Here is a 19,451-nt window from a genome sequence, read left to right on the forward strand (position 1 = left end):
GCCCCAGCCACCCCCGATCCGCGGGCCGGCCAGAGGCCTGACAGACTCAACACCCTACCACGCATGTCCAACCGAGGGAGCGGGAACCCTCGAGCCAGACCCAGAGGCGCCAGCCCAGTCACACCTCGGGTCGCCTTCCCCGGGAGGACTCAATCGGCCACCAGGCCCCTGGGGAGCAGGCGCCTCCCCTGCCGAGCGTCTGGGGTCCCTCCCAGACCCACCTGAAAAGACCAAAGAAGTGAGCGGCAGGAAATCCCGCCGAACCCCCTCCGTCACCCCAGTCCCCCCTCTGCGAGCACTCTGGACTTCAAAGTACCAGCGGAGTATAACAAGGGGTGCCGGAGAAATGAGGGCAGAGAAGACCTGGAACCATCCGAGCCTGCAGACGCTGTCGCGGCTCCTGAATGCTGAAGTCACCTGGGCCTGCTGAGTGACTCGCGGCCTCTTGGTATTGAACCATCTGAGCCCTGCGGACGAGGTCGCGGCTCCCGGACACTGAACCACCTAGGCCTGCTGAGTGACTCGCGGCCCCCAGCTATTGAACCATCTGAGCCCTGCTGACGGAATCGCGGCTCCCGAACTCCGACCACCTGTGCCTGCTGAGAGACTCGCGGCGCTCCCCTTGAGGACGACTCGGTAAGAGATCGCCCAGAGACACGACACCCTCCAGCTCGAGGATTGTGAGCTTTCCGCAGGGTATTTCGCAGAGACACTATCTTGAAAGACTGTCCCGCTACCCCCATTCCCCACAACCGATTTGTGGTACGTTGTGCCACTGCTGTACTGCTTGCATCTTGGATCATAAAGATCCCTTGAAATCATCGATAAAAGAACCTATCGTCCTACAAAGAATACGTGTGGTGTCACTCTGTTCGTAGTGAATCTCAGGGTGTGCGCGCCTGGTTCGGCCTACTTGGGAGAGGTGGGTCAAAGGGGTGGGTAAGACGTGTATCGAACCCCCCTCCGGTGAACGCCTTTCCAACAGTCTGTGATATGGGCGTGGACCTATCATTGTACCTGCATCTACTGGTGTGTCTAGGTCGCCCATTCCAAAGGCACGTCTGCTCAGTTAGAACAGCGTCTTCGATAGATATTAGTGAGGTGAAGGGATGTACAGAAAGGGTAAACAAAACTAATAATAAAATCCCAAACTTTCCCCCAAAAATTCCCTCCCCAGAAAAGCAAAGAAGGGTCAATTTCATCTCAACAGGAGACAACAGTTCGTCAGAGGAAAAGCCCGGGAAGCGTGGGCCGATCGTAATGAGTGATTTTTCAGGTGTTGGGGATGTGAGTTCCCTGAGTGGCCCCAGTGGAGGAGTAGACCGATGGTCAGGAGTTCCCCGGCGCGATCTGAAAGCAAGCCATCTGATGTTCACGAACCAATTCAAGGGGAGACAGTGTGTTCAGGAGAGTTGGCTAGGGCATTAATCACAGCCTTTCTATCCCTGGCCATTGTTTCTGAATCAGGTTTGTGGCTCGTGGGGGGGCCCCCACCCGCTGCCATCGAGATGCTGAGTGTTCGTGGTCTTCCTATGCTTAGAGTTTTCTGCCCGAAGAGGTTCCTCGGGGCAGCCCAGCATTTCAACGGCTTCTTTCAGAGATTTTATTTGCCACAACTTGTTCTCGAGCTGGAATGATTCGAAAAAGGTGACCCCAGGAGTACGCTATTCCCTTTTCTCTTAAGTTTATGATAACAGCTTGGAAATCCCTACTTTTGACGAGTGCAGTCAGGGAGGGATACTGGAAGAAAGTCAACGTGTGGCCCCTGTCCTGGACCTGATGAGCCTTCTGGGCCTGAAGGAGGATGAGCTCGTTGAGTTGGAAATCATGTAAGCACACATGGATATCCGGCGGAGGAGCTTTGGCGCCTTTGGGCAGTCCCACTCAATGTACTCTGTCCATCAGGATTTACGCAGCGCATTCTTTGGCCAGGACTTGCTTGAAGACTGCCAGAACATATTCGCTGATGTCATCACCTTTTGTTCGGGAAGGAGACCTTCTGATGCGCACATTATTGCGGCGCAAACAATTTTGCAAAACCTCTGCGGCAGCTTGCAGTTCGATATGTTGTTTGGGGAGTTGCAGCAGTTCCTGCTGCATCATCTCCAGCTCTTCATCCCTGTTAGTTTCACCTTCTTCCAGGGAAGCAACACGGAACCCCACCTCTTCCAGATCCTTCCTAACATCCTTCAAGTCTGCAGATAGTTGAGTTTGCATAGAGAGCAGATCCTCAGGGAGGGATGAGAAGGGTTTGGACATGAAAGCCTGAGTTGCAGGGGCATCTTGGACTTCTAGATCTCCCTTAGCCCCTCATCGTCCACTGATGCACTCGCTATTGAGGATGCGGTAGGTTGTTTCAGCAGCATGTCTTTATTAATCCTGGCGGAGGGCATCGTGGCCTCAGAGGGCAGCAGCTGTGTGAAAGGCAGGAAGCGACAATGGCGGTGTGTGCTGTGTGCCCTGGTCGGGGTACCCTCTACCAGCTTTTCTATGCGCTGCCGACAGGCAAGGTACCACAGTCAGATCCAGGCCTCCCGGGACCGGATGCTGACCACGCACGTAGGCAGTGCGGGCCGTATGTAAGGGTAGGGTGTCTGCAGCTACGCCAACCACAGGAAAGAGAAGCTCCAGGGGTCCCCCCTACAACTCCATTCCGGGCCTCGCGTGTTCACTCTGGGGGCACCACTGAGGACCACCAGCAGGGACTCGTATGTCTCTTTAGGCCTTCCTGCCGCATCAGTGAGTTGGATTCGCCCCGCAGCCACCCCTCAGGTGCTTCGGGCCAACTGCATCACTTCAAGCACCCGATCCCTCACTGGGTCATGTCTGTCTCTTGGATCTCTCTAACGTCGACACTCCAATCCCCACCAGGGAACCGGAATTCCTCCTTTAGGTCCCCTCACCGTGGGAGCGCGGCCTGGCTGGCTCCGGGGCCTATAGCCGCGTTCGCGGGATTCAGCACTGCCGACCAGGAGCAACCGCTCTTCCTCCTGCTCCCAGACTGCCAACCCTCCACGATGAACTGGATCCGCTGGAGGGAGGGGTCGATGTGTGGTGCACCCTGGTGGCTGGAACCCCCGGCTCCGCTGGCTGGAGGGAGCGAGGTGTGGCCCTCTCCGGTGCCCGAGACTCTCGGGGGCAGACTCTCCAGCTCAAATGTTTCGTGTGGGCCTCTTTATCTCACTGCTGTGATAGCCCAGAAGCACAATGCTGTGGTTGGGACCCTTCATCCGGACGGACCTGGGGTACACTTGTAATGCTGATGCCTAAGCTGGGGCCCTGAAGTGGTTGGCTTCTTACTCGTGCCGCAACCCGCACAAGGTTTTGCCATGATTCTCCTGCCTTGGCGTTCACAGGGAAGTGCCCGGAGATCCCCTCCATCAGGGTAAGCAGTGGCCCCCTGCAACCTCAAGCGTCCACTCCATGGGGGTTCCACCCGCTGGCGCACTCACTGCTGGGCGCTCCTCCTCATCAGCCTTGGTGCGTGCTATCTGCTTTATTACACGCAGCCTCACCGTCTCTCCGCTCGGGGTCCTCGGCATTGGATCCCACAAGGCTGCTTTGTGGAGCAGGCCAATTCCTCTCCTCCCGACTCCGGGGCTGTGACTGCTCTGGGAGCGGTCTTTCTAGGTCAGCCGCAATGGATCGGCCCCCCACAGTGGCTTCAAGCAGCGGCCCTAGATCCAGTCCAGGCCAGTCACGCACTTGGGCTGGTCACTAGGCAAGGCCACCAGCCCCGCCAGGCGTCTGCGGCGTGCCGTCCTCACCGGCTCTGCCAGGCTTCCGCTGCGTGCCGTCCTTGCCCCGTCACCGGGTGTTGTCAGTTGGCAGGTCGCAGCTAACTCCCGTCCCTCTATACTGCCGCTGGCTAGTTCAGCCCGGGATCCCACAATGCCGCCTCGCAGTGTAGGCCCAATCGTCACCCACAGGCCTGAGGGTCTCAGGGCAGTGACGGCATCAATCTCTCTGCATCTGCCATCATGGAGGCATGAGCTCCATTATAGATCACCGGAATCATGCCCCGGGGCATACGCCTCATTTCCCACAGCTGTGGATGCCGGCATCGGGCTGGAGAAAGTCGGGGATGTTAATTTATACCCATGTCTGGGTCACTGCCATGCTAATGACCCCTCCTCCCCCAGCTTTTGCTTATGAAGGATAACAAGTTTCACTTTGAGAACTCAGGTTTGGGGGGATTCTTCAAACATGCTTGTTGCTGAATTTAACTTGACTGGTTAATGTGATGTGCTTGATTTGCAGGGGACAAAATTACTTCTTCCTACCTTAAAGAGTAGAGGCGGCTCAACAGTTATTAATTGTATCCTAGTTTCAGGCAGTTTATTGGCGATTAGAAGATGTGGCGGTTTATCCCTTGAGTTTCAGTGACCACAACCCTATCTCCTTGAGGCTGAGGTTGTCCCTCAAGCAGTTAACTGCAAGTCCAATACCCTAGGTATAGAATCTAGTAATCAAGGGAGTAGACTAAGATGGTTGAAAATGGTCCTGGTCACTTTTCATGCACACTTAAGAGATCTCAGTGATTGTTACTGTTTTTAAAAAGGATGACAGGACCGCCCGCCCACTGCTATTGCCCCATTTCCTTAATAGACACCATTGTGAAAGTAGTGTGGAGGGTGATCTTTTGAGCGGAGTGGAAGAAAATGTAATCCTCTGATTTGCAGCTTGGCTTTAGACCGAGTTTCAATACTAGTAATCAATGCCTGAACCGGCGTTTGATAGTAAGCAAATACATAAATGAAGGTCAGGCCAAATCCACCTGGCATTCATGGATCTTACTTCTACCTTTGAGGGAGTGAATAGGGCCGTACTTTGGGCAGGCCTGGAAATAAACCTGCAAAAAACAAAGTACATGGCCTTTAATATAGGCAAATCCACCCAATAAATAAAGCAGGGGTTAAACTTACTCAAAAAACAGGGGGCATCCTAAAATTTTATAGGACATGTACCAAAAAATACCCTAGCCCGATATTAGAAAACTATAAACTACAGGCTAGGTCTGCTGCCCTCTATGGAGCAGAACTTTGGGGACATTGTGCACTGAGCCCGCTTACCCGAATAGAAAACTCCTTCATAAGACAGCTCTTATCCCTCCGCAATAGTACCCTTTTAACACCACTCCGTTTGGATCTTGGGGTCAGGCCCATGGCGGATGAAGTGGCCCTTAGGCCTCTCCTCTATTGGCGCCGTCTCTGGAGCACTCCAGAGTTAGTCGCTTACAGGGAAGAACGAACCAAAGTCATGGGCATGCGAGGAACAGGGAGGATACCTTGGCTGTCAAATATCAGGAATATCTGCGAGGGCCTGGGTAGGGGTGATCTCTGGAAGAACGCAGAAAACACATCCCAAACGACAGCAAGAAAGACCCTGATAGAGAGCTTTAGAGAGCATAAGCTTAATGAACTTGAACATAGAACTGCCGCTGGCCGTTTGACGGTGGAAATTCTGGCTATAAAAAATAGCTATAGCCTTGAACAGGTGCTGGACGACATCCAGCCCCTTCTTGCCAAAAAGCTCTTTGTCCAGTTTAGGCACGGAGTTCTTCCGCTGCTTGCCTTGACTCGAAACTGGGAAGGATCTTTAAATAGGGGCTGCCCGACTTGTAATCACCCCGAAGAAACTGAAATACACGTGTTATTTTTCTGCAGAGGTTACGGATAGGCCAGAACATGCTGGCTAATCCAGCTTTGCAGAAATCTGGGGTCCAGACGTTGCAGTGAAGCATATAGGATACTGAAAACAAATATGCAAATACCCATCGTCTATTCCATTTCTCGCTTTCTATTTAACATGTGGCGTACTCGCAGGACCATCCTTAAAGGATTGCAACAACAAAATGATAATGTAGGTTCAGCTTGAGTAAATTAATTACTGCTCCAGCATGATGTACAGGGGGATGTGGCAGGGCCTATTTATTCTTATCAACTTGATCCCCGAACCGCATTGCATTTAAATATTTTTAAACCACTTATTTATTATTTTTGTAACTATTGAATGTATTGTATTATATGTTTTTATCTGATGCTTTTATGGCAATTGTTTGCCAAAATAACGTTTTTATGATGATGATTTGTCCACTAACTATAGCAAGTCACGCATGATGACAATGGGCCCTAAATCCACGAAATTTAGGCAGCTTTCTGCCAATGTTCATGTCTTAGAGACCCTCCTTCCCATACCTAGGGGTCATTTTTGATCCTGTCTACTCTTGGTCTCCTCCCCTTTTATGAACAAGAAATTACCCCGATAAGGATAATCAGAGCCATTTTTTGGGTTTGCCTCTAGGTTGGGCAAAAAACCTCTAGGGGTCATATTAAAATGGTACCAGGCTAAATAGGTCTCAATTGTCATAACTGATTGGATCTGTGGGGCTATATGGGAGACGGTTTACTTCAGATTGTTGAGGATAAATTTGGAGATGATTGTTAGGCGTCCCATATTCTACATCCTCATATATAGTCCATCAAGAATTTGGTCTACACTATTTGATTGACAGTATTGGTCTTCGTCCACTATTTAGGTGGATTACTTTCTGGACCAGACCAGAATGTAAGCTAAATACTTTGGCCCTGAAAGATTATCTTTCCTTAGACAAATGGCATCTGATTAAATAGCTGAGGTATGTGATTCCCTGTTGCTCTCAAACGAGGAGAAGAGAGCTTTTGAAAACCCAGATGAGACTGTGAAAGAGGACTTACTGTGGTGTGAGTTAACTGCCTCAGGTGGAAAAGTTCAACTCAGGAACCGGAGGCATTTAAGAAGTTGATAGATAGATCTTATTTCATCATGCAGACAGATTCTTTCTAGAACCCTATCTTGAGCTGCTTTTAAATGCTTACCAACTGTTTTTGTTAATGAGTTTCAGGTTCAACATGTTTCATTGTCTTTTATGGTTTATAAATCCCACTGAGCTTCATAGACAACCATGTGATGGTTCTTCTTCTCAAGACACTATGCACTTTATTATGTTCTGCAGATACTATAAAGAATGTAGACAAGATTTGGGGGCCTGTTAAAAGGGTTGAATTTCATGCAAGTGCTCACTTCTATAATTTATTTGCAACTTTTCCCGGATAGTCATGTTTGTTTTTCCATAGGAGCATTGTAAGATATTGTGCCAGATGTTTGCTTAAGTTCTGTGTCTCTGACCTCTTGCCCTCCCTACCCTGAGAGTCAAGTACAGAAAGGGTGCACTTGGCCTAGTTTGCAGAGCCATTGTAGGAGGGACCCCACAACCAGAGGCAAACGACCACCACAGATATGGCCCAATAACCCCTGTCTGACTTTTACACCTGGAACAGGATCTGACATACTGATAAAGTACATTGTGCCTAATATATTGAACTTTGTGTAATGTTCATGAAAACTAAGCTTATTTTGTGAAATAAAAAGAGTCAAGCCAGAATTCCTCCCACCTTCTAGTAATCAATGCCAAACACGTCTGATCCAAGTGTCTTGCTCTAATGAGAACTGGAAAATATATTTGACATGAAAAATAGAGCCTGTTTTGAATAAACATTTTTTCTATTTCTTAAAACATTATTAAGCAGATTGTAGCGCGCTGTACCTTTTATGACTCTGTACCCTTTTTCAACTTCATCAGACCGCATTTGAATCTCTTTTTTTTCATTTTCGGCCTCAATCGCTGCCTTCTTTGCCTCCGCGTACATATCAGTCAAGGTTTGGTTATTATCATTAATAGCGTGTAAATTTTCCCTCAGATCACGTAGCATCATATCTTGTTGGTTGGTCTTTTCCTACAATATGAAAAAAACAATGAATTTATAAGCACGTGTACAGATTTTTAAATAGGTGAAAAACACGGCTACAATATGTAGCAGTCTGGGAATACCCTATTATGACACAGTTCTAAAATTGTGAATCAAACTTTTAAAACATATTTAAAACATTATTCATATAACATTGTATAACTAGAGAAGAGATGCCATCAGTGAACAAATTCGTATGAGCGGACTGTCGTTGTGGCTAAACAAGCTGAGGGGGATGAGCAGACAGAAAATTAATATAAGGAAAGAGATACATGTTTTGACAAAGCAATACGTCTTTTATGACCTAACACATTCCAGCAGCATTTATGCAGGGTTCTGGTTGCATGCAATAATAGCACATTACAGGCAGACCTATTTCGCTTGGATGGTGTTCTTTATTATTCTGGCCTTGATTGTGCTTCTTCTGGAGACACAATAAGGATAGTAGTCGCTGTGTGAGTAATAGGGGAGAAAAAACATGACCAGGGAGGAGTCAGAGATTATTGTAAATGTACTGGGTGATAATTAATGGAGAGAATTGAGTGGGTAAAAACGGGGAGGGGGATGCGGCTTAAGAAGAGGAGTGTGCAGAGAATGCAGGGCCGGACTGGGAACCAAAACCGGTCCTGGCAAAAAACCCGCCCCCACCCGTGCGGCGCACCAGGGGATTGCCCGGTGCCCGCTATGGCCAGTCCGGCCCTGAGAGTATGGGACTGCTGCCGGAGACGTTGTTCTCCAAATCAACCGATAGAAGTAACGCTTCGCATTATACCAGCCATCATCCTTGAAGTTTATGGGATAATTTACCTTATGGTCAACTGCTCCGGGTCAGACGGATTTGTTCTGAAAAAAAGTGAATATGTTTCAAATACAGAAGCTCTTGTGGGCAAACTTAAAGAACTAAGATATCCAAAGAAACTTTTGATAAATAGCATGAAACATGCATGGTGTGTAGAGAGCCACTCGGCCTCTACCCTACAATGTACACACTGTACATGCATCCCCCACCCCTCGAGGCGGGCTCGCCTCGGGGGTATAAATAAAGATACGGAAGCCCGCTCGGGGTCTTTCCGGTTAACCACCAACTAAGTACCTGTGGTCTGTGTGTCTGGCGTCCTGCACGTGTGGCCTGTACAAGGTCACCACACTGGTGACGAGGCCGGAAGTCCCGCTGTGTGCATTCAGCGAGTGGCCGCTGTTGCCGTGGCGTCAGCGGAGCCCACCTGCGACGCTCCTTCGCTGCCGGTGATCATCCGGCGCCCGGCGCATTTCCCGGCAGCAGCGCCCAGCCGTCCGGCTCTTCCGCGCCTGCCCGCGTGTCTCCTGATCCCTCGAAGACACGCTCCAGGGGCAGGGCGTGTCCTGGAAAAGGCTGCACGGCGAGCGCTGTGCGTGCTGAATCGGCACCGACGGCGGTTTTGAAGTGCCTGGGGGAACCTCGCCTACAGGAGTTTGCCCCTCCACGTGGCTGCCGAGGCGCCCCGCCCCCCATCGTCGGCAGTGCGGAGGAAGCGTGGCTCAGAGCGCTGGAAGATAACTGCCTGGCTGGCGGCCAGACACGTCTGGAAGAGTGTGTGCTTGTCTCCCCCACTCAACAAGCATTGGCAACTGCAGGAGACAAGCAGCCAACAAGCATTGGCAACGGCCCAAGCACCACTGGCCCAACAAGCATTGGCAACTGCATGGTTCAAGTAGCTGACAAGCATTGGCAACGGCAAGTCCCCCATCTGCTGCTGTGGGATCCATCTGGGTTGCCGAGCTGCACCGCCCGGGTGTGATTGTGCCGTCCCCACCCCACCTGCTGCCAGGAGCTGACTGCGAGGAGGGGCTTTGGACCATTCCGCGGTAGGGGAAGTGCACCGCCCTGCTTGCACCACGCCCGTAGGCCTCCCGCCTCCCCTGGCCCCGCCGCTCCTCCCGTGCGTGGCGGCCGGTGCGCCGACATGACCCACCAGCAAGCATGAGCGTCCCGCCGCAAGCAGGCAACAACGCCCCACCAGCCCAGCAGGCGGCCCAAGGAGGAGGGGGAAGGGCGAATGAACCAGGCCACAATCATGCAACAGTCAACCCACTTCCGCCTTTCAGCAAAATGGCGGATCCAGCCACCGCAGCCCCCCGATGGAGAGCGTGGGTCGGCCAGCTCAAAAACTATTTCACGGGGACCCGTGAAATGGACGGCACGGTGAAGCGCTCCCTGCTAATCTTCTATGGGGGACCAGAGATATACGATCTATTCAAGACCCTCCCAAACACAGGCAACACGGACAATTATGACGCAGCGGTCGCGGCTCTCAATCAACACTTTGATCCGCAACTTAACCCGGACTTTGAGAAATTCAAGTTTCGACGCTCCCTTCAGTTGAAGGATGAGTCCGTAGACATGTTTCATGCGCGCTTGAGAAATCTAGCGGCCACATGCGGGTTTGCCGACCAGAGGGGGGAGATAAGAAGCTAGATCATACTGGGATGCAAATCCATACTGCTCAGGAAGCTGATACTGCGTCAGTCAGGCATCACTCTGGACCAGATCCTGGTGCTAGCCAGGTCACATGAACTCTCGGACGTCAGGGCAGAAGAGATGGCCGCAGCCCTCCACAAAACGGCACCGACACAGGGCACCACGCGGCCCCCTTAGATCAAAGAGGAACGCGTCGACGTGATCCGCAGGCGACCGGCGCCGGCACCGGTCAGGCCGAGACCAGCACCTGGAGGACCCTGCGGAAATTGCGGAGATCATCATCCCACGGCCACGTGCGGAGCAAAAGGGCAAGAGTGCTCCCACTGCGGGAAATTGAACCATTATGCCAAAGTGTGCCGCAGTGGCCAACCACGATTTGCCCCAAGGAGACCGAGAGGGTTCACACAAAGAGTCTGGTAACTGTCGGCAGCTGACCCGGATGAAGCAGAAAAGGGGGCAACACACCACCCGAATCTTGACCTGGAAGACAAGGACGACGAGATTTACTAAGTCTCTTTTGTAGGACAATCAGGGAGCCGGCGCAGGCCGCCACCCATGTGCTCAGTCAAGGTGTTTGGTACCGACCTCCGGGTGCTCATAGACACTGGGGCAACGGTGAACGTCATGGACTCCCAGCAGTTCGAAGCACGGGTGCACCGACCCCCTCTGCTACCAACCAAAGTGAGAATACACGCATATGGAGGCGTCGACCCCCTTCCCTTGAGAGGTACCTTCGAGACAACTGTCACCAGCGGTCCTCTCACCACCACAGCCAGATTCCATGTGACGGAAGGAAGGAAAGGCACCCTCCTAAGCTGCCACACAGCTGAAGATTTGGGGCTTGTGTTTTTCACAAACGAAGTACATGAAGCACATGCCGAGGACATTATGAAGGAGTTCCCCGAACTTTTCACCGGGCTGGGAAACCTGAAAGGAAAACAATTTCGGCTCCACATAGACCCCACAGTCAAACCGATAGCCCTGCGACACCGACGGGTACTGTACAACTTGAGGCCCCAGGTCGAAGCGGAGTTGGCGAAGCTCGAAGCGCTGGACGTCATCGAGAAAGTCACCGGTCCCACGCCCTGGGTATCCCCGCTAGTGGTCGCTCCTAAGCCAAAACAACCGGGAGCGATTCGACTGTGCGTCGATATGAGGCTACCCAACGCTGCTGTCAAGAGAGAGCGCCATGTAACACCGACCATGGATGACATTGTAGCGGACCTAAACGGCGCTAAATGGTTTTCAAAACTGGATCTTAACGCGGGGTACCACTAGTTGGAGCTAGAACCGAACAGCAGGTACATCATGACTTTCGCTACACATGTGGGTCTCAGAAGGTATAAGCGACTCAGTTTTGGAGTATCTTCGGCGGCAGAGGTATTTCAGAACGCCATTAAGGAAACCCTGTCAGGCCTGACAGGGGTGATCAATTTAAGCGACGACATCCTGGTCTTTTCGTGTACACTAGAAGATCACCATGCCCAGTTGAGAGCAACACTCCAACGGCTCAGAGACCATGGCCTTACGCTACACAAGGAGAAGTGTGTGTTCTACCAAGAATCAATCGATTTCTTTGGCTACACGTTCACGCGAGACGGCCTTAAGGTGGATCCGAAGAAGGCACTGGCCCTACGGTCGGCAAGCATCCCCAAGTCACCCACCGAAGTGAGGCGCTTCCTTGGGATGGCAACGTACTGTGGGAGGTTCATCCCTAACCTGGCCGCCCTGTCTGAACCCCTTCGCGTCCTCAGGCGCAGTGACCAGCCCTGGACATGGACGATGGAAGCCAACGCAGCGTTCGTAAGAATCAAGGTAGCTTTGCAAGATAAAACTGTCATGGCGTACTTCCGCCCCAGAAGGCCGACTGAACTCATTGTGGACGCAAGTCAGGTGGGTCTGGGAGCCGTGCTGTTACAGGAACACGAAAGAGGCACATGGAAGCCGGTTGCCTATGCCAGTCGTGCACTCTCCGATACGGAGACGAGGTACGCACAAATTGAAAGAGAGGCCTTAGCGATAAAGTGGGCATGCCAACACTTTCACTTATACTTATTTGGACAAGACTTCAATGTGATCACAGACCACAAACCTTTGGTCCCACTATTCGGAGGCACTACACGGCTAGCACCTCCCCGCATTGAACGATGGGCAGTACAGCTGCAACAATACCGGTTCACAGTACTTTTCCGCCCGGGGGCACACAGCCTACGTGCAGATGATAGGCCGTGATGCTTGCCCAGATGCGGTGACCCTGGAAGAAGTTGGCCTAGCCACGGACAGTGACGAGACCCTGATCAAAATCAAGAAGGCCCTGGCATCCCCCGACTGGAAGAGGTTTCTGGAAATCAACCAGGCGCTCACGGAAGTAGAGAAGCACGCGCAGCAACAGCTGTGGCAAGTTCATCATGAGCTGAGCATAGGGGAGTGTGGCGCGGTCCTAAGAGGTCATCTTCTGGTTGTCCCAAGAACACTGCAAGGGCGCTTCCTGCAACTGGACGACGAAGGTCATCAGGGCATGACGAAGACCAAGGCACGTCTCAGGAACAAGGTCTGGTTCCCAACCATGGACACAAAGGTGGAAGAGCTAGTACGGCGATGCCGAGCATGCACGATCACAGAAGGTGACCCACCAGCGGCACCGGTCATCACCGAAGAGCCATGTCACCACCCGTGGGCCAACGTGAGTGTGGATTTCGGCAGCTTTCCGGATGGAAGACAGATGCTAGTACTTGTGGATGTCTACACAAAATTCCCGGTGGTAGAGGTAGTAGAGTCCACGTCGTTCCAACACATAAGGATGGCTCTGGAAAAGACTTTCGCTTTGCTAGGGAACCCCAAGGTGATCCGATCGGACAATGGGCCGCCCTTCCATGGCCAAGAATTCAGAGAATACCTGGCGAGGCGAGCGATCAAACATAGGCGGATAACTCCTCTGTGGCCGCAGGCGAATGGGGACGTGGAGAGGCTAATGCGCACTCTGAACAGAGCCCTGTGCATTGCAGTAGAACAAGGACAGGATGTGGAGATAGCCTTGACTAAGTTCCTCGACGCGTACCGACACACGCCTCACTGCACGACAAAGTGTGCGCCAGCCCACCTCCTCTTCAAAGAAGCCCCGCGAGACGGGATACCGACCGACCCGTCCTGGAGCCCACCGGCACATGACGATGAAGCGGTGCAAGTTCGAAGGGAGAAGACGAACAACAAGGCTAGCGAATACCACAGAGCCCGAGAGCACCACCTAGTGGCTGGAGACAGGGTGGTAGTGAAAGATCGGCATCCTGGCTGGAAATTCCGTACACCTTTCGAACCAACGGTGTGGACAGTGCTGTCAACAAAAGGAACTATGATCACGGCTAGAAGAGGTGACGTGAGAGTGACAAGGAATGCCTCGTACTTCAAGAAGGTCGACGGAGAAATAGCAGGAGAACAGGACAGTGAAGGAGTAGGGATGGAGTATGACGATTTCCCAGGCTGGTCGGCCGCCCCGGAGAGGGGGTCCCCAAGACAAAGTGAAGGCACACAACAGAGCGGATCGGAGCAAACCGCAGGCAGCCACCAGGAAAACCGAGCTCAAAGAGAAGAGCCCGTTTCCCGGAGCCTGGAGGACAGAGGTGGTACCAGCAGAGGAGCAGGCTCCCTGTTGCGAGGTAATCCTGCTCCAAGCCAAAGACTCAGAGACTTGATGTGCCCGTCGCCTTGAAGAAACACTGTAATGGTTGACATTATCTAAAATGTTGGAGGGATGTAGAGAGCCACTCGGCCTCTACCCTACAATGTACACACTGTACATGCATCCCCCACCCCTCGAGGCGGGCTCACCTCGGGGGTATAAATAAAGATACGGAAGACTGCTCGGGGTCTTTCCGGTTAACCACCAACTAAGTACCTGTGGTCTGTGTGTCTGGCGTCCTGCACGTGTGGCCTGTACAAGGTCACAACATGGTGGACGCCAAGGGATACTGTGTTGGAAAAGAGGCTAAAAATAGTTGTTAGAACGAATGGTTTGCGTCTCTAAATTTCGTTCAAAAACCAGCCAGTTCCAAAAAATCATTCGGTAAAACTGGCTTTTGGTTGAAAAAGTGGACAACTCTTTCATGCAGCCTATATTTGCACTGAAGAAAGAACAGAGATTGGAAATCAACTAGTTCGCGCCTGCATGCCTTCGGGGCCATCACAAAACAGCCTGCGTATACTTTGGAATTTACCGCCGTTATAAGGATATTTTAAATGCGGTACATGCATTTGTTGTCCTCAAATTATGGAAAGTACGCTATTAATGCAGAACAAAGTCAAATGGGTACATAAATCATTCTCAAATTGTAAAACGAAAAACGTGGTTTATGCAGTGGTTTGCCCTTGTGAGCAGATGTGCATTGGAAAAACAAACCAGGAGATTAGCCAAAGGATTATTTCAACACAAATCAAGCCTTAGGCATAAGTGTTGACTGCTTCTCTTATAAATCATTGGACAGCCAAGCATCTTACTGAAGCAGATATCAGATGGACTGTATTGGAAACAATCAAACTGGATCCTCGTGGAGGGGACATTGATGCCAAATTGAACAATAAGGAGGCTTACCTTATATTGCCCTTTCAATACGGTGGCAAACTGACTCAATGAGATGTCTTGCCAATCAAATAGGAACTGCATCCCAGCAATTCCAGTTTGTCATAGTCTGCAGTCTTATTTCTTGCGTTGTCTTTTTAGACTATTCACCATTTGATTAATTCCTTACTCATATATAAATTTTAGTCAGAGTTTGATGAAAACATCTCTAAGGTGTCTAAAGTTCTTCCAAATTTTGGGGATTTGGGCTCAACTGTCTCTTTACATTTCCCAGAATCCCTCCTTGTGTGGGTGGAGGATTCAATCACAACCACATTCTTATGCAAAAGCTTGGAGCGGGCACTGCACAGCGTGTTGCTACAGGCAAGCGGAGGGGGCGGTCTGTGGGAGGAGCGTCGAAAGCAAAGGGAGGTGCCCCAGGCCGAGTGCTTTCAGCAGTCTTAACCCCTTCGCTGCCAGGCCTTTTCCCCTCCTGTGCCACGCCCTTTTTTTGCTATTTGGGGTAGTGCGCGCTGAGGCCCCTGTAACTTTTTGACCACATAAGGTATCCACGCCAAATTTGCGTCCTTTTCTTCCAACATCATGGGGATTCTGAAGGTACTCAGGGTTTGTGGATTCCACTGGAGGGGTCACAGAAATGAGCCAAAATACAGCCAAATTTAGGTTTTTGGGGGGAAAATGGGAAAAACGGGCTGCAAATGAAAGCTTCTGAGTTTTTTCCTGCAAGTGTTATCAAAAAAGGGTTTGTGGGGCAGAAATCACCATTTTTCCAGCTTTTAGGGGATACCAGACTTTTGTCAGAAACCCAAAATCTTTTACACAGTTTTGGCATTTTTCTGGGACATGCCTATTTTTGCTATTTTTTGTGCTTTCGACCTCCTTCCAGTTAATGGTAGAAATAGGTACAAAAGCAATAATGGATCCTGGAAAACTATACATTTTAGAGAAGTAGACAAAATTCTGAATTCAGCAAGGGGTCATTTGTGTAGATCCATCAAGGTTTTTTTTATAGAAACTAACAGTTAAATAGAGGATAAATTGAAAATTTGTTGAATAAAAAAGACTTTTGTGTCAACGTTTTCACCTGTAACTTCTTCTAATTATGACAGCTCTTTGAAAGCAATATACCGTTACATCCGCTGGACATTACTGGTTGTGGGGATATATAGGACTTGTAGGTTCACCAAGAACCCGACGAACCCAGGTCCAAAAACTGAGCAGCAACTTGCAATGGTTTTTTATTATGTACCAGGTATATAGTAATTATTCTGTAAAAATGTGTACATGGAAAAATCGGTATGAAAGACACCTATGTATTTCTGAAATAGGAACAAAATATAGAGTTTAGAAACAGTAGATATTTGCACATTTCCGAAATTGGGAATACTCATACTAGCATGAGAATTATCAGTCATTTTTTAGAATGACTTCTTTTTTACACAATGTCTTTCATTTGGAAGGCAGAAATGCATCGAAAGTCAATAGGTAATAACAGTTCCTTTACAAATCTGAATTACCCTAAGTCTCCCGATAAAAATGGTACCTCACTTGTAGGGTTAGGCATAGTGCCCACGACAGGAAATGGCACAAAACCCAACGTGAACACACCAAATTTTCACAATGCAAAATTACCCTTTTTTAGCAAAGTGCCTAGCTGTAGTTTTTTAACCCCAGCTCTGCCGGCACCTAGGGAAACCTAGCAAACCTATACATTTTTGAAAACTAGACACCCAGGGGAATCTAGGATGGGGTGACTTGACTGCCTCCCACCAGGTTCTGTTACCCAGAATCCCTTGCAAACCTAAACAATTGCCCAAAAAACACATTTTCCCCACCTTTCTCTGGTGGAAAGTTCTGGAATCTGCATGGATCCACAAATTTCCACCCACCCCGCATTCCCCAAAGTCTTCCGAGAAAAATGGTACCTCACTCGTGTGGGTCAGCCTAGTGCCCGCGACAGGAAACGGCGCAAAACGTAACGTGAACACACCTCAATTGTGTTGCGAAAAATGACCCTTTTTAGGCAAAGTGCCTAGCTGTCGTTTTTTAACCATAGCTCTGCCGGCACCTAGGGAAACCTAGCAAACCCATACATTTTTGAAAACTAGACACCCAGGGGAATCCAGGATGGGGTGACTTGACTGCCTCCCACCAGGTTCTGTTACCCAGAGTCCCTTGCAAACCAAAAAAATTGCCAAAAAACCACTTTTTCCCCACATTTCTCTGGTGGAAAGTTCTGGAATCTGCGTGGATCCACAAATTTCCACCCACCCCACGTTCCCCAAAGTCTTTCGAGAAAAATGGTACCTCACTTGTGTGGGTCGGCCTAGTGCCCGCGACAGGAAACGGCGCAAAACGTAACATGGACACACCTCAATTTCACAGCGAAAAATGACCCTTTTTTGGCAAAGTGCCTAGCTGTAGTTTTTTAACCATAGCTCTGCCGTCACCGAGGGAAACCTAGCAAACCTATACATTTTTGAAAACTAGACACCCAGGGAAATCCAGGATGGGGTGACTTGACTGCCTTCCACCAGGTTCTGCTACCCAGAATCCCCTGTAATCCTAAAAAATTGCCCAAAAAATCAAATTTTTTCCACATTTCTCTGGTGTAAAGTTCTGGAGTCTGCGTGGCTCCACAAATTTCCACTCACCCCGCGTTCCCCAAAGTCTTCCGAGAAAAATGGTACCTCACTTGTGTGGGTCGGCCTAGTGCCCGCGACAGGAAACGGCGCAAACCGCAACGTGGACACACCTCAATTTCGCTGTCAAAAAGGAGCCTTTTTTGGCAAAGTACCTAGCTGTAGTTTTTGAACCATAGCTCTGCCGGCACCTAGGGAAACCTAGCAAACCTATACATTTTTGAAAACTAGACACCCAGGGGAATCCAGGATGGGGTGACTTGACTGCCTCCCACCAGGTTCTGCTACCCAGAATCCCTTGCAAACCTAAAAAATTGCCAAAAAAAACACATTTTCCCCACATTTCTGTGGTGGAAAGTTCTGAAATCTGCGTGGATCCACAAATTTCAACCCACCCCGTGTTCCCCAAAGTCTTCCGATAAAAATGGTACCTCACTCGTGTGGGTCGGCCTAGTGCCCACGACAGGAAACGGCGCAAAACGCATCGTGGACACACCTCAATTTCGCAGTGAAAAATGAACCTTTTTTGGCAAAGTGCCTATCTGTAGTTTTTGAACCCTAGCTCTGCCGGCGATGCCACAACTTTCCCACACAAAAATGTGTGATAAAGGTGATTTTTTCAGCTAAATTTGAGGTTTGCATTGCATTCTGGGTAAGGAAACTTTGGGGGAGCCACGCAAGCCAAACCTCCCTGGAATCCCCCAGGTGTCTAGTTTTCAGAAATGTGTGGGTTTGGTAGGTTCCGTTAGGTGGCCGCCGAGCACCGGGCCAAAAACCCAGGTGACCCCCCTTGCAAAACCAGGTCGTTTTGAGGTAGGCAATTTTCATGTCGCCTCAATACGTTTTGGGCCCTTGCCTGTCACGGGTACTTGGGCCTCCCACACGAGTGAGGCACTGTTTTTTTGGGAGACCCGGGGGAACGCTGGGTGGTAGGAAATTTGTGATTTGTGTCAGCCCGGTGATACCACAACTTTCCCACACAAAAATGTGTGAAAAAGGTGATTTTTTTTCAGCTAAATTTGAGGTTTGCAGGGCATTATGGGTAAGGAACCGTTGGGGGATCCACGCAAGCCATACTGATGAATACTGGCCCCAGCAAGGCCCGCAGGACACAAGGGTTCGCTCTCCTGCAATGGAATCTATAAGGAAGTTGGCACGGAAACTGCAAAGTACAAAGACAAGGTTTATTAACCCTTAAGGGTGGTCCTACAATCCATACAACACTCTTCAGTATTGCATAGAGTAGCACAAAGAACTTGCATACATGGTCCCCTTTTATACACAACAGAGGGGCTCATAAGTGGGTGGATACAACATGAGGCAGAGAAATGACCATTTATGGTCATTTTCGATACTGAATCAATATATGGGCGGAGCTGACACACTCCTTGAGCCCGCGAAAGCATGGTCAAGCAAGGCTAACTGATAACAGATGTGGTCAAGTCTGGGCATGCGCCAGATGGACAAAGGAGCTATTTATAGACTGTTACTAGGCAGATTACAAAAGCAACTAACACGGAGGTAGGACTCTTCTCGTGTTGAACACGTGGAGACATGACAATACAAAATGGAGTCCGAACTTCAGTCAACATAACAGAAGAGACATGCTCTAAAGAAGGGGAAGTCATGTCTTTAGTAAATGCTTAATCACATCGTTGTTTCAATTTACAACAGACGACCCTTTCAGCATTTACTGAAGACATCCGGTTTGTTAGGATAATCATCATATATGTCAATTGTCATCATTTCTTCGACTTCTTTAGCTAAACGTTTCTGATAAGCGACATCGGCAATAGCTTTCTTATCGGGAATACAGAATGATACACATAAGGAACAGAGCAAGGGACCACATTGGACACAGATACAACAAGAAAACAGAACTGCTACAATGATACAGAGACCAGTTAAAACCTTCCACCCCCAGGCAGTGATCAATGCCCAAAACCATCCAGAAAAGGACCAAGTGCCGTTTTCTGTATGGATTTCAGCTG

This window comes from Triturus cristatus, chromosome 2_2, assembly GCF_964204655.1.
Source record: "Triturus cristatus chromosome 2_2, aTriCri1.1, whole genome shotgun sequence".
NCBI classification, from domain to species: Eukaryota; Metazoa; Chordata; class Amphibia; order Caudata; family Salamandridae; genus Triturus; species Triturus cristatus.